Source organism: Dermacentor silvarum, chromosome 11 (assembly GCF_013339745.2).
Source record: "Dermacentor silvarum isolate Dsil-2018 chromosome 11, BIME_Dsil_1.4, whole genome shotgun sequence".
NCBI classification, from domain to species: Eukaryota; Metazoa; Arthropoda; class Arachnida; order Ixodida; family Ixodidae; genus Dermacentor; species Dermacentor silvarum.
Genome location: NC_051164.1, coordinates 62,608,827 through 62,636,246, shown reverse-complemented (window position 1 = coordinate 62,636,246; position 27,420 = coordinate 62,608,827). Strand labels below are relative to the sequence as shown.

Sequence of the window (27,420 nt, the reverse complement as noted above, 5' to 3'; positions counted from 1 at the left end):
TTGCATACGAGGAGCGCTTGTTTTTTGACCACTCATCAACAATTCTGGAGTGTGCCCTGACCCACAGAAAACTGCGGCCATCGCTGACTTTCCTCCGCCCACCGACAAGAAGGCAGTCCGTAGATTCCTTGGACTGCGCGCCTATTACAGGCGCTTCCTTAAGGATTTTTCACGGATTGCTGAGCCACTGACGTACCTCACGAAGGTCGACGTGGAGTTCAAGTGGGAGACGCCGCAAGTCGAAGCACTTGAAGAACTGAAGCGACGCCTGCAATCGCCGCCAATACTTGCACATTTCTACGAAACGCCGATGCAGAAGTGTACACCGATGCAACCAGCGTATATAGGACTCAGCGCCGTGCTTGTGGAGAGGACTGATGGACTAGAAAAGGTTGTAAGTTACGCTAGCTGGTCGCTCTCGAAGGCAGAAACAAATTATTCCACAACCGAAAAGGAGTGCCTCGCCATCATCTGGGCTACTTCAATGTTTCGCCCCTACCTCTAAGGCAGGCCCTTCAAAGTTGTGAGCGACCACCACGCCTTGTGTTGGCTAGCTGACTTGAGGGAGCCTTCAGGTTGCCTCGCACGATGGAGTCTGAGACTTCAAGCATTCGACATCACCGTCGTTTACAAGTCAGGGCGAAAGCACTCTAACGCCGACTGCTTGTCTCGTGCCCCCGTCGAACCACCGCCACAGGACGACCAGGATGACGACACTTTGTCGGGACCCATCAGTCCTTGTCTACTTGTCTCGCGCCCCCGTCGAACCACCGCCACAGGACGACCAGGATGACGACACTTCTTGGGACCCAACAACAGTGACCTGACCCGGAACTAAGGAGCCTTGTAGACTACCTGGAAGGCAAGACCGTCATTGTGCCCAAGGTGATCAGGCGAGGATTGGCGTCGTTTTTCTTGCAAAACGACATTCTCTTAAAGACGAACTTCTGGCCTCTTCGAACCAACTACCTCCTCGTGGTACACTCAGCATTGCATCCAGAGGTTCTGCAAGCTCTCTATGACGACCCAACGGCTGGACACCTCGGTTTTTCCCGCACGCTCACGAGGATACAAGAAAATACTACTGGCCTCGCCTCTCAGCCGACGTCGCCCATTACGTAAGGACATGCCGAGACTGTCAGCGAGGCAAAACACCGCCGTCAAGGCCAGCCGGACTTCTACAGCCGATAGAGCTACCTCACCGACCGTTCCAGCTGATCGGGATGGACTTACTTGGGCCTTTTCCGACGTCGACGTCCGGGAATAAATGGATCGTCGTAGCTAAGGACTACCTCACCCGCTACGCCAAAACAAAAGCCTTGCCCAAAGGCGGCGCCGCTGAGATAGCCCGATTCCTCGTTGAGAACACCCTCCTGCGTCACGGTGCCGCAGAAGTCCATCACCGACAGAGGTACGGCCTTTACGGCAGAACTAACTCAAGCCATCCTGCGATACAGCCACACAAGTCATCGCCGGACCACCGCCTACCACCCGCAAACGAATGGCCTCACCGAGCGACTAAATAAGACCATCGCCGACATGCTGGCAATGTGCGTCGACGTCGAACACAAGACGTGGGATGCCATCCTTCCGCACGTGAACTTCACATACAACACGGCCGTGCAAGAAACGAAGCACGTGGCGCCGTTCAACCTGGTCTACGGAAGGAACCCGGCAACGACGCTTGATGCCATGCTACCAGACGTCACCGACGAAGAAAATCTCGACGTTGCCAGCTATTTGCTGCATGCCGAAGAAGGTCGACAGCTCGCCCGCCTGTGCATCAAGAACCAGCAGAGGACCGACAGCCGACACTACAATCTTCAACGATGCTACGTCGCGTAACAGCCCGGCGACCTTGTTTGGGTCTGAACTCCGATACGCCGACGAGGACTTAACGAGAAACTGTTACGTCGCTATTTCGGACTATACAAGATAATCCGACGTATTGGCGCACTGGACTGAGGTCGTGCCAGACGGCATTTCGCAATCACAGCGGCGCCGGGCACGACCTAAAGTCATCCACGTGGTGCGTCTTAAGCCTTTCTACGCCCGCTAAAGAATTTTGGTACTTTGTTACTTTGTTATTGTTTGTTGTTTTTTTTCTCTCTCTCTGTACGCGTGGTTTTGTTTTCGCTTTCTTGTTTGTAACATCGGACGATGCTTTTTAAGGGGAGGGTATTGACACGTATACATGTTTATCTTTCACCGGTGACCGCTTTTCACCGGCTAACAAATGTTAAACGTTATCGCTAGGCACAGGACGCGCCTGCATGTATTGGAAGTTTCTCGAAGGTTATCGATGCTTCTATCCGTTGTCTCTTGTCACCGACGCTCATGTAATCTGATTGTATGAGCGACGCGAAGTATCTAGAACTTTCTGAAAGACATGCGGGTACCAGGGATTATTCTGGGGCCTTCAATGACTCATGTATAAAAGCCGACGCGTTTCGCCGCTGATCACATTTCGACGATCGCCGACTGTATTCGCCGCTTTCTTTCTGCTTCAAGTGTAGCTGGCTTTTGTGGGCACATGTTCGCCCAATAAAGAATCAGTTTCGTCATGCACAGTTTTACGACTGTTCACTTCAGCGTCACTACTACGTGATGGTATGGGAATCTACTGATCTGACTATCTGAAATAGAGCACTGCACGGGCCGGTTTTTCAAGTCCGGGCCTGACCCGAGCCCGAAGTACCATACTTTGGCCGGCCCGGTTCTGTTCGACCCATTAGGCTTTTGCCTATACGAAGCGAGCTCGAGTTCTCGATTATTGTGAAGATACTGTCATGTGATCAACGGCCGCCGGGCGGTCTTCAAGCTGCATCAAAGCAGGTTTTTGCCCTGCATCCCTTCTTACTGGTTACTTGATAATTTAACTGCGAGAGAAATAAACATTTCATTACTAGCCGAACACGCACAGATTATTATGTGAATATTTGGTATGAAAACAAACCATACAATCGACAGTTAAGGAAATAGGGAGAGATCAGACTAACAACCACCGGGAGTGGCAGAACCCCGGCTTACATTTAGGGATGAAGTTGTAGAAAAGCACATCGATTGATCACCATGCTCGTGCTTTAAAGAGTGTGGCAACATAATATTGCGAAGGCATAGGTGAACACTACCGTACCCGCCGCGGCCCGCGATTTAATCTCACTTTTGAATCTCATATAGTCATTTGGATACAGTGATGGAACTCGAGCCAATAATTTTGGCACAAATGTAAATTTAGATACGCTGGTTACTGGCTTTCAGGAATACGATAATACACGGCCACTAGAAGCTTTTTTTTTCATTAAGCAGAAATTGTTGAGGCCACAATGGCTAACGCTCATCATATTTTCACACGGAACATGTCATTTTTATTGCTTTATTCGGCTTCATTATAATAGTCATCCTTGTTTAGAAATATATGCAAATTTAGACTCTGTCTAATTGTGTTTCAGTACAGTGCATCTACAACGTAGGCTTTCCTTGTTTTTGTTTTCCGCCCAGATTAAAGTACGATCTGCTTGCTTATTCACGTAAATTCGCAGACAACGCACCTAGTGCTGCACAAACATATACAAGGCTGCGAACACGAGGGTCGAGCCACTTAACGTGTGCAAATAGCATTGAAAATTAAAATTTACTGAGGCAATAAAATGCTCTGCATTTCTATTTTGTTTTTCATATTCCCCTCCCCAATGTTGAGAAATTTTGCAGCATCCGCGTAGACTTAAAGCATTTGTCTAAGAACAATATACACTTGAAAGTCTCAGTTTAATTAGTTGGGCTAATTGTTAATTCACCTACGGCAGAATATTCAACTCGCTTGAAAATATAACGAAGAAAATTAATGGAAACGAGTAGGAAGTTGCCCTGTGCCTTAAGATACAGAAAAGTTGCAAATGAATTTTCAGAATTTATTTGCTACAATTTTCTCGAGGTACTCTAAGTAATTCTTGAATACTTATTTAATTTTTGTTTTTCCTTTTAAATGATCGCACCGAAAATCTAGATATTTCGTGCAGCAACAAAATATTGCAGCCGACTCTGCCTCTAGGCACGTCTTCCGCTTTTGAAAAATGTAACGAGCTCTATCGAAACTCATCTCATTGATTACCGTTAAGGATAGCTCGAATACCTGAAACAGTCTAATGAATGTTTTTGCAGCGAGTCTCGCACCAATCCAATAGTTTTCAATTTCTTTAGTGCGACTGCAATGCATATATATTTCTAACTCTTTGTCAGGTTGATTCGAATCTGTGATGCCTAGCAACTCTTGAAGTGTGCCTTTCGCCGCTATTCCCACCCATCCAAATGTGTTTCCCCTTGTCGATAGGCGGCACCGCTGTCGTAATCATACCGCTACCTCCATCAAACTTCGGGTCGTCCGTCACTTGCCTGAGCACGATGACCTCTAGCAATTCGAGGTGTTAATAGGCTGGGAACAATGTGGACATGAGTTCGTTAGTGTCGCGAATATGAAAGAATTCCTGCAGAACCCATGTTAAGATAACTATCGAAGTTAATGCGATCATTAACACAATCTAGCGATCTAAAAGCGACACACCGTGTTAGCTAAGGCACCTTTATTTAGAATCCGTAGTGTTTCCCCTGATGTTTCAAGTGATTCGGCTATATGCGGCCATGCACTGTCCCCCTGATTGACCCGCTTTGTTGTGACCATCGCTCGCCAATGTTACCTCACGATGGTAGAACAAGAACCGCAGGCCGACGGTGCATGCAGTGACGACGATGGAATTACGAGGTAGGAATGATGTCGATAGAACGACGAAGGCATACAAGGACGACGGCATGACGACGATGAGATGATTCTGAAGTGATGGCGATAAATAATTGCGACGGAATACAATGCCATGACGCTGGTGTTCTAATCTCGATTGATTGACAATAATTGCACAATACTAGCGTAATGAAATAGAAATTATGCTGATGGAATCTGAGGTGGTATGACGACCAAAGCATTTAGTAATTTTTAGCCAACCAGACACGCTTCTGAATAACATACCAGCCTTCTCCCTTTCTTTTCTCCTATTCCTTCCCAAGACGCTTTACAAACATACCCTCGGCCGTTGAGCTCAGTACGCAGGTGCTCTATCTCATTATGCCACGATCACAGGTTTACAAACGTGTCTTGCCAACAAGTATATTATTCAAGCTCGAACTTAGGGGGAACGTTGACCTTGGGGGTTCCTATCGAAATACATGAGAAATCGGCAATAGTTTCTCAGAGCAACCGATGCACCAAATCTGATGAGTTATGTTGAATTTAGAAAAAAAAAGTTAAAATGTAGTGATTGCTGAAAGGGATATTTTATTATAGGCTGTCTACTCTTTTTACGTAAAATTTTAAAGAATTGCCAAATTTCGAAAAAGAAAACTTGACTTATAGAGCTATGTACCTCAGCAGCTAAAAATTATATCGGAATTCTGTAAATTGCACCTAATAATACATCCAAAGCGGATAGCAATCATATATCATACACCATCCTGAAATATACCACTAAAAAATTAAATTATGGGGTTTTACGTGCCAAAACCAGTTCTGATTATGAGGCACGCCGTAGTGGGGGACTCCGGAAATTTGGACCACCTGGGGTTTGTTAACGTGCACCTAAATCTAAGCACACGGGTGTTTTCGCATTTCGCCCCCATCGAAATGCGGCCGCTATGTTGTGAATGTTGCATTTGCAAAATCCTTCCAAACATTACAACAAATTCACGAAAGTTTTAAGGTATAGCAAAAAAAAATTGTTCGCTTTTGATGCTCCAACGGGTGCAGTTTATAGAAATGTCATATTTGTTTTTAATGGCTGAGTTGCGGATTTAGAAACTTCATGCTTCTATTTTTTTTTCAAATTTACGAACATCCTGCGATTCTTTGAAAACATTACACTATATAAACGAAAATTCTATTTGCTGCAGTCTCTGCACTTTAACTTTCCCTCTTAATGCAACACACTTCATTCAAATCGGTTCAGCGGTTTTCTCATAAAAGCATTCCTGCATTTTACGTGTATTTGAGAATCCGGCATCGAAGATAGGCCCGAGCTAAAGCTTCCTCTTAAACAATGGATCACGCCAGTTCTATAGGAAACCCATGAAACAGAACCCTGACGTATATGCAAGACCGTGGCCACAGTGGTGCAGAAATAAAAAGTCTGCTCAAGGAAAAAAAATATATATTAAACGGAAGCTTCGCGGGAGCCTTTATCTCGGCCAGACATCTCTCCAGAATGTGGACGAGCTTTCTGGCCAGGTGTCTAGCAAAACCGTCGATTCATTGTCAGTATAGAGCAAGTAGCTGGCCGTCTTCGAGATAACGCTGATACACAAGTGCGCTCGTTTCCAAGCATCGAGGTGAAGCGACAGCTTCAGGGTGTGTTTCTTTTTATTGCGCTTTCTTTAGTTGTGCGTCATAGCATACGTCATAGCGGGAATTTCAAATTCTTTAAGGTCGATACGCCACGTGGTGGCGCAAAAAGGAAACTGTACGAAATGTCCCTAATTCCTGGTATTGTACACCGTGCAGTGCGCCTGTCCCAGCTGAGATTTCTACTTACGCCGGTAACCGAGAACCAATTCAATTATGTCAAGCGCGACGCGATATGGCAAAAGTACAAGAAGAAAAGGAAAGAAATTCAATAAAAAGGAAGAACCACGCACCTTCCCTTTTCCGCAGAACGCCTCCGTTTAATTGATTCTTTCTTCAATCTTCCGTAATTGACCAACTTATCGAGTCCTTCACAGCAAAGACTGCGGAATAAACTGTGTGTTTGTATCTGTGTTCTATCTTTCCTTTTTCTTTTTTTTTTGTCTCTCGCGTGGCCGCTTATAAGCGGGACGCGTGTACTCCCATTTCACTAACGTCGCGCAACGCAGCGAAAGCTACACTCTTAATCACGTTGCACTTAGGTTTCACTCATTAGCGGAAATTCGTTCTCCGAATATTTACCGCTTATCTAAACGGAACGGCGTTCCACATAAAGCAACCATGTATGTGGCAAATAAGTACATATCTATGTGATTTAGCACGTGGGACGATATACCGCGTACTTAAACACGGTTTCAGTACAGTTGTATCGAACAATGTTCCAGGTAATAGGTACAGATATGTGGACCACTGCTAAATTAAATTAAATTCTAGCCCCTAAGCTACCGCGGCGGGGCTGGAACACTGTTCCGGATAACAGTCGCTCTTTCGCAAGAACACACTTCCCCATATTTACCATTCTGTATATTTAAAAAGTAATGAGTTGCCTTACCTGGAACGCTGTTCCTTATGCTTCATGACTTTATGTGGAACGCCCCACCATTTAGTCAAGCGCAAAACCTTTGCGACATTGTTCCCCTTATAGCCAGCGCCAAAGTGGAACTGGAACAGTATTAGGGAGTTTAAGATATTGCGCACCAAAACGGCTTTGAGTACCCAAATGGACCTTTGTGCGACCCAAATCGCCAGGCCCTGCTGGCGTTCTCTTGTACCTCTTTTGCTTCCTTATGCACGCCTTTTTTGCATTCTTTTGTAAGCGCGGCAGTTTGCGTCCCCAAACTTTGGGCGCACGATATCTAAAACTCCCTGTTAACAATGTACGGGTCGCGCGTCAGCCAAGTATATAGAAAAGAGAACCAGAACGACCACCCCCTTTGCTCGCATCTCATCGCCCTCCGCGCAACCGGCCGGTTGGATTGTAGCTTCGCGGAATAATTAGTAGCGTACAATTGGCAACCACTGCGTTATCTGGAACACAAAGTAGTCTCTCGTAACTGATTGGCTGAAAGGAGTCGCCGCTGCTTTGCACGAAAGTTTGGTGAGACAGAGTGCGGCACAAGAGCTTCAAGCCGCCAGAGTAGTATCGGCTCACTGGCAGCTCCCAAGAGCTCGTTTACATAATTCATCGGACTTTCATCGGACAATTCATCGGACACGTGCGCTTCGCTTTCTTGAAAAACCTCCTTTACACTCTTCCGCGACGTAAGAGTTGTAAGAGTAGCCACAGACGACGGAGACGTGAGACAAATAAACTTACAACAGATGACGGGACAAAGGCATAGAATTAAGGTGCGCTTCAAATCTGGGATTTGTACGACACCATGTGACCCTCCTGGAAGAAAGATCTGTAACAGCCTCAACTTGGAATACGAGCACGGTTACAATCGTCGAAAGGGCAAAAAAAAAGAAAAAGAAAGCCGGAGTTTCCGACATTGTATGGGCTATTTCATTTTCGGTTCTCAAGCCATTATTTGTACATTTTCTCAATTTTGTGTCCAGTGACGTCAATAGCAAAACAAAACAAAACGACATACAGATATGCGACATGCGCCGGAGGCCGTCATGAGTTGAGAGGCGGCCGCGATGAGCCTAGAAGAAATGTTATCAGACAGACTGTGCTGTCGAGAGCTCTCAGCTCAAATCGTTTTTACACGTGTGTGCGACAAGAACGGAATTCTTGTCCTGCTGTGATGAAGCGACGACCAACACGCTACACTTTTTTTTTTAAATAAGTTCTGGAGAGCACTTCTTTACCAATTTACGAGACAATGGCCAAGGGACCATCCTGAAGCTAAAGGGAATCGTTCTCGGTACGTCAGGGATTCTGTAAGGCTGCAAACTTTCAATGTACATATATCTAGTTGTCCTCTACGGTCCCATAATTCGGGAGCGCAGCCTGCCCCTCCTAGACCCCCCTCTTCTTTTTAATTATTCCACTCAGCAGTCTCTTATGCCGAGGAGCGTGTTGATGCAGTAGCAGTAGCTCATCTACCACCAATCTTCGGAATTTCACTGACCACTAATCTCCGACAGACCGCTGTACACAGGCAGGAAGGAGACCTGTGCTGAGAAAACCGAACGACGACCAGAAAGTCTCAGTAAAATACGTTGCAGATGAAAAGATGCGTTTGACACATTCATCAGTGAATGAAAAATTCGCAGGGTCTCTTATGTTATCCCTAAGACGACTTGAAGGCGAAAGCCCGGGTGCCGACGCATTAAAGACGGACACATATGATGTACTTTGTTTCACAATCTCTTATTTCACATTCTCTTGATTTTTTTAAAATATGCTATTAGATTTCGCGCACACAATTCCTCGTAGTCCATCGGCAGGTCAGAGATCTCTTTCCGTAACCACTACGTCATCATCCGAAGGGTAGAGATCCTCGGACCACACTCCATCACTTGGGCTCCTAGGAGGCGCCAGTTGCTTGTACAGCAACTGGCGCCGAAAGCAGCCGGCGCTACGCGTACACGTCACCGTCGACGTACAAGTTCCTCTTCCGGCGTGCCCAATGATGCACGCCCAGTGACGTGCCCAATGACGTGCCCAATGACGCGCGCACTGGACCACACCTTTAGTCATCAGCGAGATGGTTGCGACGTGACGTGCGCAACCAGGCACGCACTAGGCACACCTTTACTAACCCAGAACCGTGAAGCAGCCGTGGCTCTGCGGAAGCGTGCACATGCTCGTCTCAGATCCCGGGGGGAACACGTTCAATTCCCACCCAGACCGAAATGTACCGAATTAGAAAATTTTACAGGAATCTCCTTGAGAAATGTGACGTCAATCCGAGCATTTTTTTTTTGTCGTGTTCTTATTCTTTGCGGCATCGGCCAGTTTTGTACCTTTCGCGTCATCGACGCATTTTCACTCAATGACTTTGAAGGTCGATTGAACGATGAGACATATCAAGGCTTAGACAACACACATCGCTGATGCATCTCCGTACGTCCCCGTCGTTCCGCCTGCTTTACAACTAGTAGAATATGCCATATACCAAAAAGCCCATATAGCTACTCTCGTTGTGTGCTTGACCGCCATATTCCGGATTGGGCATGGTTACTGGAATGAATAATCGTAATTTTAAATCGACAGAAACATGATGAATCATGGTGGCGCAAAAGAGCCACGATGCCTGCGTGAGCTAAATACGTTTGCAAATTGGGCAAGATAGTAACGATTCATACTGTAAGAGCACCACTTACAATCGAGACGAGCAAAATAACATAGGACACGCCCTGAGGGTCAATTGAGTTTGTTAGGCGAATTTATTTATACAGGGTGTTTAAGCGAACACTTTCAAAAATTTTAAAGGTTGCCTGCGGCAGATAGCACAGTTCTAGTTCACGAGCTGGTCTACTCGAAGAGGCGGACATTACCTGCACAAAAAATCGAAATGCCTAATCGTCTAATAAACAAAAATTCACTATTAGTTTTTATTTAACTAATTACCTTACGGCCCACATTGCAATTTACACATTCTAGCCGTGGAGTTGGCAAGGCGGATCCACTTGGAACGAATTCTCTCAGGATGACACCAGTTTCTAAATATTAATTCGCGAACTTTGCGGAGAAATGCATTGGCGATGTCGATCAGGGAGCAAACGGGGTTGCCGGTGTGCTAGAGATTAACAGGGAGAAATAGAGTCGGGCAGGCCATGTAATGTGTCGTAAAGAATTAACCGCTGGTCAATAAATAAATAAATAAATAAATAAATAAATAAATAAATAAATAAATAAATAAATAAATAAATAAATAAATAAATAAATAAATAAATAAATAAATAAATAAATAAATAAATAAATAAATAAATAAATAAATAAATAAATAACAACAGAATGCGGCGTCAAGGGAACGTAAACGCAATCGAGGACGGACAAAACAGGTGAATGAATTAATGCTGGGTTTTACGTGCCAAAACCACGCATTGATTATGTGGCACGCCATAGTGGGGGACTCCGGATTAATTTTGACCACCAGGGGATCTTGCAACGTACCCCCAAGAACTAAACTGGTGTGGTGAGATTATAAATTTTGCCGGCGTATATATCACCGGCTCAGCCGTCGCAAGGCAGGGGTAATTGGAAATCTTCGGGAGAGGCTTTCAACTTGCAGTGGACATAAGGATAAGCTGATGATGGTGATGATAGTCAAGACGTAGCGACGACTGAGAAATTTCTACGCAAGGTAAAGTAGAAGCCTCGGGAAAGCTATTTATACAAAAGAATAAAGATGCAAACGCATCTAAGGAACTCGTAGAAAGTGCTTGCAATGAGACGTTAATGCAGGCCGCGGAAAAAGAAGAAGAAGAAGAAAAATAGTATTGCGACGAAGCGCTATAACTGCGATGCTTTAAGAGCCATTGAGAAACCTCAGACGAAAAAAAACAAAAACAAAAAACTTTGGTTTATATTCCTGAAAACGCAGATAACCCTCGATACGGGCGATGCAGAAAGTACTATCGTAAGAATTAAGCACTCTTCGCTGACGGCTTATTCAGTACCCACCAGATAAATCCATAGGCAGTTTTAATCTCTATGACTGAAGACGAAAAAAAAAAAAAAAGAGGCGAAGAAGTAAGGAAAGAGAGAACGAGAGAGAGAAAGGAAGTTAGACAGTCGTACCACAGGTTCTTCACTACCGTCACATCATTTACTGAGATCCCGATTTTACTTTTACTCAACGATGGAGAGATGGACAAAAGGGGGAAAAAAGAAAAAAGAAAGAAGTAAAGAAGACTGAGAAGGGACGAGCGAAAGCCTGAACCCGAAATGGACGCGTAAGAGAGTTCAACAGGGAACGCATAACCTGATGCGAAAACAGCTCGACCACCTTCCTTCCTCCCTTTCTTTTCTAAAAAAAAAAAAAAAGAAAGAAAAAAAAAGAAAAAAGAAAGAGTTGAAAGCCCCGGATTTCCAACCGACCTATAGGCAGCACGGGCTGACCCGTCCGAGCAGTCTTTCCAGCGACGGATCGAACGAAGCAACGTCCGCCTCATCCATACAATATCGGCGGCGTATAGATTTCTTGCCGGCCGGCATGACAAGTGGACACCGCCAGTCAAACCCCACACTCCCAATCCTCAACCCCCTCAAAATGGCAAAAAATGGCAAGAATTGCAGCCACCACTGCGAGAGCCATCCGGCCATATCGCGCGCACAGTCGCATCACCGGTGTATACTGAGCATGCTTTATATTCCCCCGACCCGCTCTATCTGACCTGCCATCTATCTCTGGCCGCTATACTGTCGCCCGCCGACCCTCCCTCCCCCCTCGTCTCCCACGGGAAAGATTTATACTCATCGAAGCGGCTTTCCCGCAAGAGTCCGCCGAAGCAGCCGCCGAGATACGATACACCTCAAAAACCGCTCTTCATCTTTTTCTTTTTTCTTTTTTCCACGCGTACTTATATATGTAATATAAAGCACCACTTTCGTTCTTTCTTACTTTCATTCTTCCTTACTCGGTCTCGTCATTTCCATCACGGGCGTAGATGTCCGAAAGGTGTACGCTGCACCAGAAGCCAAGCGCGTCCGAATGGAATTCGGATCTTGCGACACGCCTCTACGCTTTCTGAACCCCCGGCACTTTTCCTTTTGACCAATGTAGTTTATTTTTTTTTTCTTCTTGCTCTAGCGTAAAATCCTTCAAAGGGACTTATGCCGAGTCCTAGCCGACTTCCGAGTGTTAACTCCGACGGCCACCGCAAGGATCTGCTGACTTCCTTTCCATTTCGAAGAACGAAAACGAGCATATAAAGTAGAAATAAAACGAAGCGAGAGTTCGGCCGCCGCCCGTTGGTTATGGTTAGGCTAGCTTATCACACACCCTAGTTACTTCTCGACGCACCGCACTATACATCGACTGCATGCGAAGCCTTCTGTTTAGCCATCTCTCTCTCTCTCTCTCTCTCTCTCTCTCTCTCTCTATATATATATATATATATATATATATATATGACCGCGTAGAATCGATGCTCCGCATTAAGGGTGTGCGTGAGTATTCTAAATTTCGTGTAAGACTCGAATTGTCCTTGCTATTCCATTAGCATTAGATTCGAGAGTTCGCTTTTAGAAGATGTCGGATATTCCTTTCTGCTCGAATGTCTCGAGGAAAAAAAAAAAAAAAAAAAAAAACCCTGCGCGCTCACGAGACATTCATTAAATTACTTGACATTCTCACTCGAATGCGCGTTGTCACTTCTTATTACTTGTTCTCTCCCACCAAAGGTCGTGGGTTCGAGTGCCTTAATGGACGCTACGCTAACTAACTTCGTCCTAATTAACACCAAAGGTCGTTGGTTCGACTCCCACCGAAGGTGGAGGGTTCGACTCCCACGAAACGTCGTGAGTTTGAGGAGCCCACGGCGGAGCCAGCTGTGGAAGACGTTTGTTCGGAATTGGTAGCGGAGACTTTAGTAACGGCTTGTGATTACCTTGTGTAGTTTAGTAATGTTACTAACTCTACGCTTACTAACTGCAGTTCCTGTAAGGTAACGAATGCTATGGCAACTAGGCAGTAAATACAACGACCTGAGAGCGCACTGCTTCTTTGTAATTTGTTTGATAGTTTTCGGATGGCCTCGTTCGTCTGTACGCATATGTACCGTTGAGACGTAGGCGGTCTATCACTTCTCATGCCAGCCGGCAGTTAGGCTTACGCATAATATTTACGCGTGCATTTTCTCATCTCGGTCTACACGATGCCTTCCATATGTATTTCCCGTGCCTAAACGATTTAGTTGCTAGTATAAGCCAAGTGTCTTGTTTCATCTTCTTTGTCCCGTCCGCAAATTTAGGCCTGTACGGTATACGTTAATGTTTGCCAGCCCGTTATTGATCTTAAACTCGAAGGGCTTCACGAAGACTGAGCACACTATTGTCTACTTTCGGATATGCACATTCTAACGTTCTAAACAGGATATCTCGCAATATATCTAGCGAGATAGCTCGAACCATAACGCGCACTACCCGAGTAGTTCGTCCAGCACTATATAGCCACTGGCTCGCGGAGTCATCGATCGACCGGAATTCACGCGTGCGCGGGGGGGGGGGGGGGGGGGGGGGCGGCAGGGCCAAGAGGAGGCGAAAAAGAAACCACCGAGGCAGCAGCAGCTTACGGGGATGCAGAGAAAAAATACAAACGAATCAACAGGGAAAGCGAAAAGACACGTTCCTAAAGAGAAGGCGGCGTCCACCAAGCCAAAACACTGTGCCCCCTGCCCTATAGCTTTACACACTATACCACCCCCTCCCATCTCTCTCTCTCTCTCTTTTTCGTGCGTGTGTATTCGGTTACAGCAGCGGTGCGCGGTGGCAGCTGGGAAACACCAACACGCGCGCGCGCCCACCCGTTGGCCCACTGGCGACGGCCTGGCCGAAATCGATGGGTCGTCCAATCTATCGGGCCCTTTTCGGTTAGCAGACTGATTGATGAGGCCGCGTGCGAGGCTCCTGCCTTCACGCTCTCTCTCTCTCTTTCCGCCTCCCCACACAGCGCACACTGACCTTCTCCCACAAACACATCCGCTTAGTCCCTCCCTCTTTCTCTAACACACACTATTTCTCCCGCACGCACACACACACACACACACACACACACGCACGCACGCACGCACGCACGCACGCACGCACGCACGCACGCACGCACGCACGCCACGCACGCACACACGCACACACACACACACACACACACACACACACACACACACACACACACACACACACACACACACACACACACACACACACACACACACACACACACACACACACACACACACACACACACACACAGAGAGAGAGAGAGAGAGAGAGTAGGCGTACACATAGAGAAACACCACTGGGTCCAGTTGATTTCTTCTTGGCCGTCCACCGCAATATGAGAACAGCTTTCCCTTTTCCCGCCTTGATCTCGTCCCATAAACTCCCGTCTTCTTGCCCTACCTCGTCCCGCTGGCGGCGTGGAAAGGCAGGGAGGAGATCGACGCCGAGGAAACAAAGGCGCGAAGCCGACAGACCGCGGTTAACAGTTTCTCTCTCCCCCCCCACCCCCCCTTCCGACCCCGCGGCGCTCTAGCCACTCTCCGTAGATTGCCCAGCGCCTGTAAGGCTCCGCGCGATGGACAGGGGGCTATAGTCCCTAAACGGAGCCTTGAGGATATAAAGGCGCACGGAAGCGAGCCGAAGATGGAGATGCCAGACGGAGATGCCAAAAAGACGGGTCCCTTCGCAGCAGAAAGGCGTCGAGGAGCGTCTAGGCGATAGTTCCGGAGTGTTTACATTTTTTATTTTTCTGAACTACCGAGGAAGTATACGAGGTGACGAGTGCGTAAGCTACATGTGGCGGCGGCGAGGAGCGCCAGAATTCGCCTCACAAAATCCAAACATTATTCCACATGGCAAAAAAATTAGAACAATTCATTCATTTTTAATTCTGGCCACGGAGCGTGCCATTCGTGCAAACAAACCGTGAAATGTTGACTAATATTCTTAGTTACAGCTAGTAAATATGTAGTAATAGATTTGCTTACCTATCAACAACTTACTTATAAGCTGCTCTACCGCGTTAAAAACGCTGTGCTACGCGCTTTGTGCTTAAATCAGAATGTTGAGCGATCAAACTCAGCGTAGCAAAAATGACATACACTTCGTCCTTTGTGGGGTACAAGAAGGCAAAGACTTCGCGACATAAAACAAATGGCGTTGTCATAAAGACAGGATAAGTAATAAGGGCTTGACAGGGAACGCTAAGAGCGTGATACACACAGCAATGAGCGACAATGCATTTTCCAATAGTAATACAATATCATCTGTGTTCACCTTCTTCCCTTAGTGCAGATTATTGTATTTCCTCAAATGTTGACAGCCTAGTATATCTGAACACCGCAAGTCTCTATCTAACATACCAAAACCGTTTTTTCGGTAGCTAGCAGTAACAAAAGAAAGCGTGGACAGCTTTCCCAGCTGTACGGCTTGGACACGAGCGTTCCAGTGCGCGAATGTTTGCCCAAGTTTATAAGAACATTAACCCCATAAAGTTCTCGAATTGAAAATCTTTTGAACATCGGTATATAGTTCAACGACATAAACAAATAAATGTTTTTTTTTTGTTTGCGGGCAGAGTTGCATCGTGAGAACTCCGGAGTTGGAATGATTCCGGAATCATTCCACATTTTCTTAAGCTCCCGGAAGGGAATGGGAATGGAATGACAGCCTGAGATTACGGAATGGAGCCGGAATAAAATTTTCACATAGTTCTGGAACACTAAATGTTGATTTGAAGCGAGACAACGAAACCGCCAAATTTGCCGATCAGACTAAATTGCATCTAGCCAATTTATCAGATTTCTGAAGTTTCATTGAATACCAGCTTTTTCACCATTTACCTACACGTCAATACCTCTGCGACGGTTAACTATGAACAACGCCTTATTCTGCACATTCTACACTTCTAAAGACCCTGATAGGTTTCTGCGCTAAAGGTTAAAGCTAGCAACTTCTAACTTCTAGATAGCAAGACCACGCGTGACTTGCGACATAAGGATGGAAACCATAAGCGACGCCGCAAACTGTTGCACTCCACGGAAATTTGTTACGCTTGCCACGTTTTTTCTTGTTTTTTTTTTTCGCACACTGTCGAGAACCCTGAAGGCGCGATACCAGGAGGTCAGAGAGGTGAGCTGGAAGAACTGCACCCCTCCATATGCCGTAAATGTGCAAAAAAAAAAGGCCATCCTGCAGAACATACCAATGCGTTTCGCCTTGGTGTTAGTAAAAAAAATAATACGTAACATTATTAATATCTGTAACTTTGCTAAAACTTCAAAAATACGTTTTTGTTACTAGGCAGGGAAGGGTAAGTAGTTAGCAATAACACAGAAACCGCTTTAGTTACTGTAATTACCCGCCGCGGTGGCTCACTGGCTAAGGCGTTCCGCTGCTGAGCACGAGGTCGCGGGATCGAATCCCGGCTGCCTGCGGCCGCATTTCGATGGGGGCGAAATGCGGAAACACCCGTGCACTTAGCTTTAGGCACACGTTAAAGAACCCCAGGTGGTCCAAATTATACCGGAGTTCCCCCACTACGGCGTGCCTCATAATCAGATTGTGGTTTCGGCACGTAAAACCCCACAATTTAATTTTAATTTTAAGTGTCACGTGTCACTATGAGCGACGTCACAGCACAGACACATGTACGCAGGCGCACTTGCACATTTAAGCTCTTTCCGCGGCGCGATGGGATGTAATACTGAGCAGACACGACCGTTAGCACAGGTTGTACGCACTGCGCTTGTAAGTTCAAAATGGCCCGACCTGGTGAGGAGGGGCCCTTTTAAGGCTGAACGCTAAAGCTGCCAATACCATTAATCATCACCGTTTAACGAATTAGTCAGCTGTCCTCATTCCCAAAGCGAAAGTACGCGAAGACAAAGCGAAAGCATGCGAAAACAAAGTTCCAAGCTCTTAGCTTCAATCTGTGTGACTGAAAGGACTTACAAAGGCGAGGTCAGCTCCGTCACACATACAAGCGCCTCGACGCCAGAAAGCGCGGAAAGCCGCCTCAAAACAGCGGCGACCTCTGACTGAGACGCCAACGCGCTCAACGATGACAGAGAGCGCGCGTATCGGTTTATTAAGACGCACTGACAACCGACCCCGGCGCGAAGAAAAAAAGCTACGGCTAAGTGAGCGATTGAGCGTCGCCGGCTGGTGCTATACAGAAGCCACGACGGCAAACAAAGCAAGAAAACCGAAACAAAAAAGTAAGCCTGGCTAGAAGAGTAGTGAATAGAGCGCCAGGCTCGACGCCGGCGAAAGAACGACTTAACCCGGTCGTAAATAAAGACCGACGTTAAGAGAGCGCTCAGGGTTGAGAGAGCGTAAACGGAAAAAAAAAAGAACGAAAGAAAGAGAGAGAGAGAAATGTGAGGCGATCTAAATGGAAGGGGGCTCCGACGCAACAAAGATTAAGGAGGGTGACAAAGTAAACACGGTAGGCAAAGAAATAAAAAGTAAATGAACATAAAGCATCGGAAAGAAAGGGTGGAGGGGGGGGGGGGTGATTACACCGAAGCGTATAAACACGGATTTCGCGCCTATAACGTCGGGCTCCCACGATCGCTGTAAGTGAACGGGCCAAAACTAGCGAGAGGAGGTTGGTTATAAAAGCTTATCAATCACCGTCTCCGGATCTCGCGCCGGAATCAACGTATACGGTTAGGCAGGCGGCGGAGAACTCACGGCAATTTAGAGTCGATAAACGGCCGAATTTCTTTTCCTTATTCTCTCTTTCTTTCTCTTATAGAAGAGTTATTTAACTCTCTCTCTCTCTCTTTGTTTTTTGAGACGTATTGCACCCGCTATATAAAAATCGCACTTTTATTCGCCGAAGAAAGTAAAAAAAAAAAGAGAGACAAGTAGTAAGCGCCTTAAGCTGTTTTTTGGAGACTCCGAAAGCGCACTGGGTCTAGGTGTGTGGCAATCAACTTATTTACGAGAGTCGGCGGCGCGTAGGCTCTTTACGGTCGAAGCGACACGTCGCGAGATGTCGATAAGCGTATATATACCTCCGGCGGCCGCCAGATGGAGCAGATGTTCGGCGGCCGGGATCTTTTTGTTGTGTTTTATCGACAGATGTATGCACGAATGAAAAAAAAGAAAGAAGAATCTGAAAAGGTGCGTTTAGTTTCCATACGTCAATGTCCGTGGATTTAATTTTCCTAAAGGCGCAGCGGCTGCAGGTGCACAGCGCGTGAACCACATTCAACAGTAAACAATCTCTCCCCCCCCCCCCTCCTTTTTTTTTCTTCTTTTTATTTTCGCTTGCTCGTGTTCTCACAAGACTGTTTAATGACATGCATGCTTCACCTCTAACCAAGCACTTTGCGGTAGGAAGGTAGGTTCAAGTCTCGTCTAGTCTAAGGCCCCCCCTTCTTTTTTTCAATGAGAATAACAACAAGGTATTCGACAATGGGATTCGAACCAGGATCCCCCAGAGTAGCAGTCAAATGCACTATACGGATAACGCCACAGATGGCACCGAGTTTTTCTCCATGTTCGGAATCCGGCTTGGGCGCTCATCTTCAAAAATAACTCTGCTCGCCGTTGTGGCCGGTCTCTTCCTCGCTCCGCGCTGACGTCGAGTGAAGGCGGTTTACACCTGCGGCGATTGGAGCGGAAAAAAAAAAAATTCGCTGCTCCCGCAGCGATTTTAGTGCGGTTGTGTGTAGCGATGGTGCATGCACCTAAATCTAAGTACACGAAGCGTTCTTGCACTTCGCCCCCACTGAAACGGGGGCGGCTGTGGCCGGGGAGTCGACTCCGCGACTTCGTGCTCGACGGCAGATCGCCATAGCCACGGCGGGTACACGAGTTAGTACAGTCGCACCCGGATATACCGGAACCACATATAACGAATTACTGCGTATAACGAACAGCGGTAAAATCCCCTTGAACATTTTTATATAATTTTTTTTATTTTATACATCGAATTACCTATATACCGAACTTTTTTTGTGATGCCCTTCAGACTCCATATATCCGGGTTCAACTGCGTTAGTCTTTAGGAGCCCGTTTACAAGCGGGACTGCAGAATGTCTTCCATGTCCGCAGTCGAACTGGATAATGAAACCTGACTTGTCACTGCAGGCAAAACGTTGATCCTTCTGACGAGCTAATAAACAGCGGGGTAAGGGAAGCAAAGGGGACTCCCCGCGTCAAATGTCGCCGCACGCCCGTGATCACCATGACAACAGGGGGGGGTGTCTCGCGCTGCCTCCACGCGCGGCCGCGTCAATTATGCGCACGCAAAGCTTTCGATCGAAAAACGAATGAATTATGCACCGCTTTCGCCGTGAACGCACGGCTGTGAGACAAAGACGGTATACGAGTGGGAGACAAGCGAGGGGAAGGCATCTTTAGAGAACGATGGCTATAGGCAGTGAAGAAAGCAGTGAAATCAATTTCGAACGAAATTCATTCGGCCAAGGCGAATCTCAATATGGGAGTATAGCGGGGCCAAAGGCAACAGGTACGAGTGCCAGATGCCGCGGTGTAAGCTTAGTGGCAATGGCGTGCGTTGGGCTGCATGAGCTCGAGGTCGAGGGTTCGCTCCCGGCAACGGCGGCCGCATTTCGATGGGGTTGAAATGCAAGAACGCCCGTGTGCTTAGATTTAGGCGGACGTTAAAGACGATTCGGTGGTGGTCAAAATTAATCCGGAGTGCCCCACTACGGCGTGCCTCATAATCAGAACCTTATTTGGGCACGAAAAACTCCTAAATTTAACTGACTTAATTTAAGGTGCGAGTTCGAATGCTGAAGTCTTGCATATATATCCTCTTATACCAGGTGGTTTTCTTTTCTCATGCGGAACACTTTTTTTCTTCTAAACAGTTATATGTAGACTATATGCTACGAGACTAGGCGAAAATTAGATTCAAGAAAAGGTTCATCGACAATTTCGCCAATTTCCTAGAACGTGCTAATTAACGTTTTAGTTCACTTTAGGGCACACGTTGCAATTACTGAACAAAGGAATATTTTCGCGTGACAGACAGGCGAAGTGGGGGTGGCCCGGAAAATATCGGACCAATCGCAGAGGGCTAATTGCAGAAATGGAACAGAAATTGTTTGGAAGAGTTTTACGTCACAGCGCCGCTAGTTCACCACTAATTGGCACGGCTGACAGTGCTTCGCGCGATGATGGCGGCTGCTTACAGAGAACATCGACCACCTATTGCGCCAGTGTTTCCGATTTAATACACAAAGACGATCGATCTCCAATGCATTGTGGCGAATAGCCAGTCGTCCACTGTCCGCGCCGACGCCTACTGGAACACCGTCCCCGCCGATCACCGGCCCAGAAACTAGCGAAGGTACTGTTTCATTGCAACCCTCTCTCTCTCTTTTCATCCTTATACCCCCTTCTCCCCGTGCAGGGTAGCAAACCGGACGCGTGTCTGGTTAACCTCCCTGCCTTTCCTCTCTTCTATTTCTCTCTCTCTCTCGACTAGCAATTGTACAAGCGCAGTTCTCTACGTGGTGTTATTTCCGCGCTCGCTCACACATTCACCGCTTCCGTCCTCTGTCTCTGATCTCTATAACCCAACATTTCCCTAGCGGAAGGTATAAACCCAACCAGACGCTTTTGTGGCTAACATGTATGCATTCGCCAGACTTGACGCATCTCTTGTTACGTGCCAGTGAGTCGCTTTCGATTTCTGATGACGCCGCAATTGTGTGAACGCCAACGAGATCTGTCCAAGAGAAGTAGAGTGACACGTACAGCTCGACAATAATTAAACAGGACCGGTTACGGTCAGTGTATTGAGGAAATCTTTGACAGGAGTCCTGTGGGCCGTGGTACGACTACCATTAAAAAAAAAAGAAAAAGAAAGAAAGAAACGTGCTTGCTTACCGTCACTCAGGGTGAGCGTTGAAATGAGCCTCGTCTTGTGGCGGTTGTAACAACGACCTGTTAAAGAAAAAGTTTAAGAAAGCGCGTTAGTTTATGGCGCCGAAAAGCAAACAAATCAAGACATTTTCAACAGCAGCGATACGACATAACAAAATGTAGGGCAAACAAAAGAAATCAATAAGTAGCGTATATACTACGGCTTTGATAAAGCTTCGGTCTGCCAAACGGCAGTGGAAAACGTTGGTGCACGATATATACAATATAAGTCGATTCAGTCATTTAGAAATGCATAACGAAAACCAACGTCGCACCGTTATCCCGTCTCTCCTACCTTACAAGAACACACACCGACACATTGACAAATTACCAGCGCGAGTGGGCCAACACAACCCAAAACCAAACTTTACGGCAATGTTGTCTTGCAGTGCAAAAGCGCTGGTATCCACGAAGTCGGTCAAGCCAACGGTGTTTCGGCGACAGCGAATGTGGGTTTTGTTTATTTTCGTCTGTTTCCCGTCCCGATTCTCACGCTTCTTCTGATCTACTCGCTTCTCTCTCTCTCTCTCTCTCTCTCTGTGCTGTCAAGATAGAAGACAGGGTAAAAAATCCTCGCGCTTACAACAACAACGAACGCCCGCTTCGTTTTACGTCTGACAAGCGAACCCGACCCATCGCCAGACAAAGTTTGCCCTCGACACTGAACGAACAGCGAACGCGTTTTCGCGGTCTCAGAGGTAACACCTCAAGAAAGCAGGCTTCACTTTTTGTCGAACGTATAAACATTAAGAGAGCAACGAGCTCCCCCCACCCCCTTCGACCCAATAACGCTGGCGCCTGCTTCTCTAACACCCGAAAGCCGCCACTTCTTTTATCTCCTTCTTCACTCTCTCTCTCTTCCCCGTCTCCCAGAAGCGTCAAACTTGAGCGACGTTCGGCCTGGAAACGCGCAGCGCTCGCTTCCTCGTCAAACCGTGAAATGACCGCTCGTCCAAGGGAGATGGCACCGATGTGGCGCGCGCCCCCCTTTTACCGAGACCCCCGGCGTTTACAACCGACTAAAAACAAATCACCCCACGTACGTCACAACGTTGCCAGCACTTCTCTTTCGGGTCGAATTTGGAAGCGGCCATGCAAGACACGCGTGTCGAGTAGATAGGGCCCGGCCTTAACTCTCTCGGTAACGTCTTTCTTCCTTTTCCTTACCTTATTTCCTTTCCTTTTTTTTTTTTTCATCTTTCTTTACGCACGCCACTTTGTCGGTTTGCGGAGAAAAGGACGGTCACGGCCGACGCCGTGCGTCAGACGCCAGGCGTCAGACGTGCATGAAACAAAATGCAAATCGCGAGAACGGCGAGCGAAGAAATCGAAGCGTCTTCGCCAAGACAGCTCCCGGGTTCGGAAAGGTCAGGATCCGCGCAGACGCAAGGAGGCTCGAACGCCAGGTCACACGTTGTACAGTGTAACGGGCGCCGAACAATCGCGACAGCGGTCTATAGGTCAAGCGACGGCGCTGACCAAGGACAAGCGCGTGCGAACTGCCGCTGTAGAGTTGTGTGCGAGCTTTTTTTTATATGCCGAGAGTTTCTTGAAATACTGGTTTGAAGTTTGTCGTACAGACTTCCTTGAACGGTACAATGCACTTTAGATGCATTCCGGGACTAAACATTAATATTGTTAAAGGATTTCGAACGCGTCTAACCAGATAAAAAAAGAAAATTGCCAGCATGTGACACAAGGATATCTTTTGAAACACTGATTCATAAAATCAAGGCTGTGGACATGCATGAATATCTAATATAGCCAGACATGAGAGATTCAGCTGTAACTAACGATGTGGTTTCTGTGTCATACATGGTTCTGCGAGAAAAAAAAAGCACATTTGGTCAGAAGTGCTCTCGTTCACAGTATTGTATGGGAAATCAGTCAATAGGCACTTAGGACCGATAGCCACTTCACCCTAACAGTCCAAATAACCTTTGTACATATAGATTTTTTCGTTGTTCTTGAAAATAAAGTTCTATTGATTGATTGATTGATTGATTGATTGAAACATAGCGTGCGAACTATAGGCGCGGAAACGCATTTCGAAGCTCTTTGTACCTCGTAATTGGAAACATTAGGCAAAAAAAAAAATGCACTTGAACAACGAAATGCTTCGTCATTACAACGCATTCAGGTAGGTACTAAAGAAATATTTGACGTGTCCTGGCCGCGAACGCGCCAGGCAACAATAAAACGACCACGCAAGATGACACTTATGAGGTTGATCATATATATTGCATTTCTTTCCTCAGTTATTAATCATTTGTTCAACCAAACCACCGATCAATGCGACCACAAGCCCATCTCTGATTATGACGTCACTGCGCCGTCAGTTAATCACGCGTTAGTTCATTGACAAAACAAAGTAGCAACATTTATCGTACGAAGCTGGAGTATATAGCACTTCGGGGACGTAGCTATGCTAACCTGTCTGATATTCCTTACGCGCTGTGTGTTTATGGAATAGTAACTTCAGCGACAGTCGAAGAGAGAAAGAAATTCTACTGAAACGTTACATAGGCAGTCCAATAATTCCGTACATTTTCTTAATGTTTTCCGCATAATTATAAATTAATGAAACGCATACGGAACGTTCCGTATGCGTTCCATTAATTCCATATGTTTCCCGTGTTTTAGTTGGGAAGAAAAAAGAATATACTGAAAGGTTCCCTATGCAGTTTAATATAATTCCGTATATTACCCGTTCATATTTCATATAATTCTTACGGAGCCTATGTCAATTTTATATAAATTGCGTATAATTTTAGTAAATCATACTGAATTACTGGAACGCAAGAGAGCTATTCAGTAAAGAAGAAAAGATTGCGAACAAACAGCCAAAAGCATTAGATAGACACTGTCGTCGGTACTTTCTCTTTGGGGGCGAGATAAATGCTGATTAAAGCTATCAGAAAGTTCCTCTCTCGATCGCAGCGCAATTTCGATGATAGGCCGATTAAAGAAATCAAATAAATGGAAAGGAACGATCGCTCATTTACAAAGACGGTAACGACAATTCATGCATATATCCAATCTACGACCACGGTTATGGCAGGGCTTCGCGAACAGTCTTGCCGCTTCAAAGCGATTTATCTGCGTGCGCGGCACAAGATACCGACGCGCACCCGTCATTTCGAACACAGAATCACCGAAGGGTAATTTTTAGAGCACACGCACACGCACACATACGCACACTCAAAGGTAAAAAAAATAACAACAACAAAAAAACAAGTACTATCTAGAAAGTGGAGCGATGAAGTATTCCCCAACCCGTGCAGTTATGGTAATATTCCTGGCCTCAGAAGATGGCGCCAAACGTATATAATACAGGTCTCTATACAGGTCTATATCAAACACCGGTACGAAATACGCTATAGCGAGTCACTAGTGGTTCCAGAACGAATCTCATCAGAACGAATCCCTCCTACGCTCTAACTAGTTAGCGCGCAACGCACAGCGAACTTGGCAGCCTAACTCACGAACAAAAGAAAGAAAGAAAGAAAGAAAGAAAGAAAGAAAGAAAGAAAGAAAGAAAGAAGAAAGAAAGAAAGAAAGACGGCTTGTGTAAAGCCGGCGCAGAGAGGATTCAAAGGGAGCCATTACTGGAGAGCGTGCGCTATAGGGAGATTTTTTTTTCTCTCTCAAAAAAGGAAACGCCATCAGCGACACGCGCGCTCGCGCGCATCAGCGGCACCGAAAAAGAAAGGCGAGCGCTTTCATTTTTCACGCCGCAGTGCGCCGCCGCCGAGTTAGCCAAGCCGAGTCGAGACGCCACCCGGGGCTGGCTGGGGCAAATCTCTTCTTTATTTAGATAACAGCTAGCACCACCGCCGCGTGCTTTTACGCTCGCATCGCTCCTCTTGCACGCTCTCCTCCTCCTCGCCTTTCGACCGCGGATCTCTGGTTCCTCCTCAAGAAGCGACAGCAGATGATTGGGGAAGGGATGGGGGGAGGGGGCATTCGCCACCTTAATGACATCGACGACGACCCGAAGAACTAAGCTCCTGCTTTCCGACCGATTGCGCAGAAAGGCGCACGCGCGGACCGGACTTAGAAGCGTATAAGCGCGAGAAGCGAATGAATAGGAAGACAAAGAGAGAGAGAGAGAGAGAGAGAGAGAGAAGACTGATCCAGAAGCCAGTTTTGAGCGGGCGGGATTTGCAGGCCAGCACACCGCATTTAAAATTCACAAACCAAGAGCTGCCCCTGAGCACGGAGGGGAGAGTAGGAGGAAGAAAAGAAAGAAGACTTAAGAACTTCTCACACTTTCTTCTCGGTTTGCATCGTTCAACGAACGTTTTTTTTTTTATTTCATGCAATTGTCGTTCATCTGGTTTGACTACGCAATTACCCAGCATACATTTGTTCCTCCAGTTTGACATTTTACGGCTCTTCGACTCATTCCCGGAGTTACTTCGTGTGCGTTTTCCTGCAACCGCCCGCTTCGCGGCTCATCCCCCATTGTGAGCACGTGCTACGTTTAAGGCTCGTCATCATCACGTAGTACGGTACGTTCCATTCTTACAAAGAACACACAGTTCGTACCTCGCCGTCGATTATGGTGGCTGAGAGGTGACGTGAACGCCTGCGGACTGTAATTGTACGCATCTGCCTGGAAGCTTCGTGCGAGACGCCTTCTTCGACGCGATTGAAGTTGAAGAAGTGTTACTGCTGCTACGTTCACTTTGTCACCATTCGCGTGTTTCCTGCATGAGGGAAGAACTATACTGCTCATACGGGCAGATATCCGCGTGGAATCGACGACGACTTCAATCAGACCGCGCAAGTGGGGGGACGAAATGGCGAAGTCATAACTGGAAACAAAAGAAAACAAAGATCACCGTCCTCGTTTATTCACGTATGCTCACAGCGGCCCGCTTTTCGGGCTAGGAGAAGGAAGTTGTGCCGACGCACACACGAGGCCTAGCGAGGCGGAGGTGATGAGGACGACGATGATAATGATGATGATAATGGTGATGGCGACGTGGGGGCGAAGTCGCCGGCTGCCAGAGATTTTCTCGAAGATCGGCGCGATCTAAACGCTCCGGCCGGAGACGAAGACAAGACAAGACAAAAGACAAGACAAAATAAGTTTCGAAGGCGAGGGACGTAGAAGAAAGAAATAAATATGGGGAAGCGGGCCTGAGACAAAAAGACTTTGAGAAGACATTCTTGAATTTCTGAGTGAGACAGAAAGAATAGCATGCTAAATTTTCTTTCCTTTGTCCAGCTCTATCTTTTTTTTTCTTCGCGGTAATATTTACTTAGTTATCAATTGAGTGATTCGGATGAAATCGGAAATGAACTATTGTATCGCCGGCTTCTCGCCAAACAATAATTTGTGCAACGATCAAAGGATGAAAAAAGAAAATTGGATGATATGAAAAAAACGTTTCGGCAATAAATGACTTTTGGCAAGCGTGATTAAACAGTCAGTACAACAAAACTACGGAGAAAAAAGGCGCGTTCTGGAGTGCCTGAGATTAGACGCTAGTAAATCAATCACGTTAATGTAATGACACGAAACAGACATTTTAAAATATAGACACGCAGGGACATGCTAAATGGTAGCGCATAGATATGATATCACTTTCATCAACGAATGTCATTAAGATTTCGAGAGCAGCCCGGTGCAGCGATTGCTCCATCGCCAAAGCAAGTTTTCTGCGCTGAAAGTACGAACGCTATCGACCGTCATTATTCACTGCATATTTCTGTTGGCTAACGACTATATTTTTAAAATTATGCAGTGATTTCATATTTCCCGGGATTATTTTCATGTTCCTGACCCCCTCGCAACGCCCGACATCTTGACCGATCCACGAGAGTTGGCTGCGCCATTATAGTGAGAGCAAACAAACAACCAAAAGAAAAGGTCAGCTAGGCACAGCAACAGCGGGACCCGAAGCGACAGCGGCGAGAGATTGCGAAGCTATTGTGTTTCGAAGAAACGGGGATCGAGGAAAGTAGCACGCAGCCAAGACAGTGACAAACTGTAGAGAGAGAGAGAGAGAGAGAAAGAATCGGAAGGTTGATCACGCAGACGGAAACGCGGGGCTCGCGAAGCAAGGACCACGGTAGGAAGGAAGGAAGGATTCAGTGAGGAACAGAAAGATCGCGGCACGGCCTTGACCTCCTCTTTAGAAAGAGAGACAAAGCGCGG

At 46.6% G+C, this 27,420-nt stretch overlaps 1 protein-coding gene across 3 annotated transcripts in view; it reads right to left on the bottom strand.

Annotated features, from left to right (window-relative positions):
* LOC119433870 (protein O-linked-mannose beta-1,2-N-acetylglucosaminyltransferase 1) overlaps window positions 1-27,420 on the bottom strand; it is a 282,201-nt gene that overhangs the window by 183,667 nt on the left and 71,114 nt on the right. For all 3 annotated transcript variants that reach the window (XM_049659187.1, XM_037701151.2, XM_049659188.1), the window contains exon 3: window positions 21,216-21,272. The gene's annotated coding sequence lies outside the window, so the exon portion shown is untranslated. The remainder of the gene's footprint in view (window positions 1-21,215; window positions 21,273-27,420) is intronic.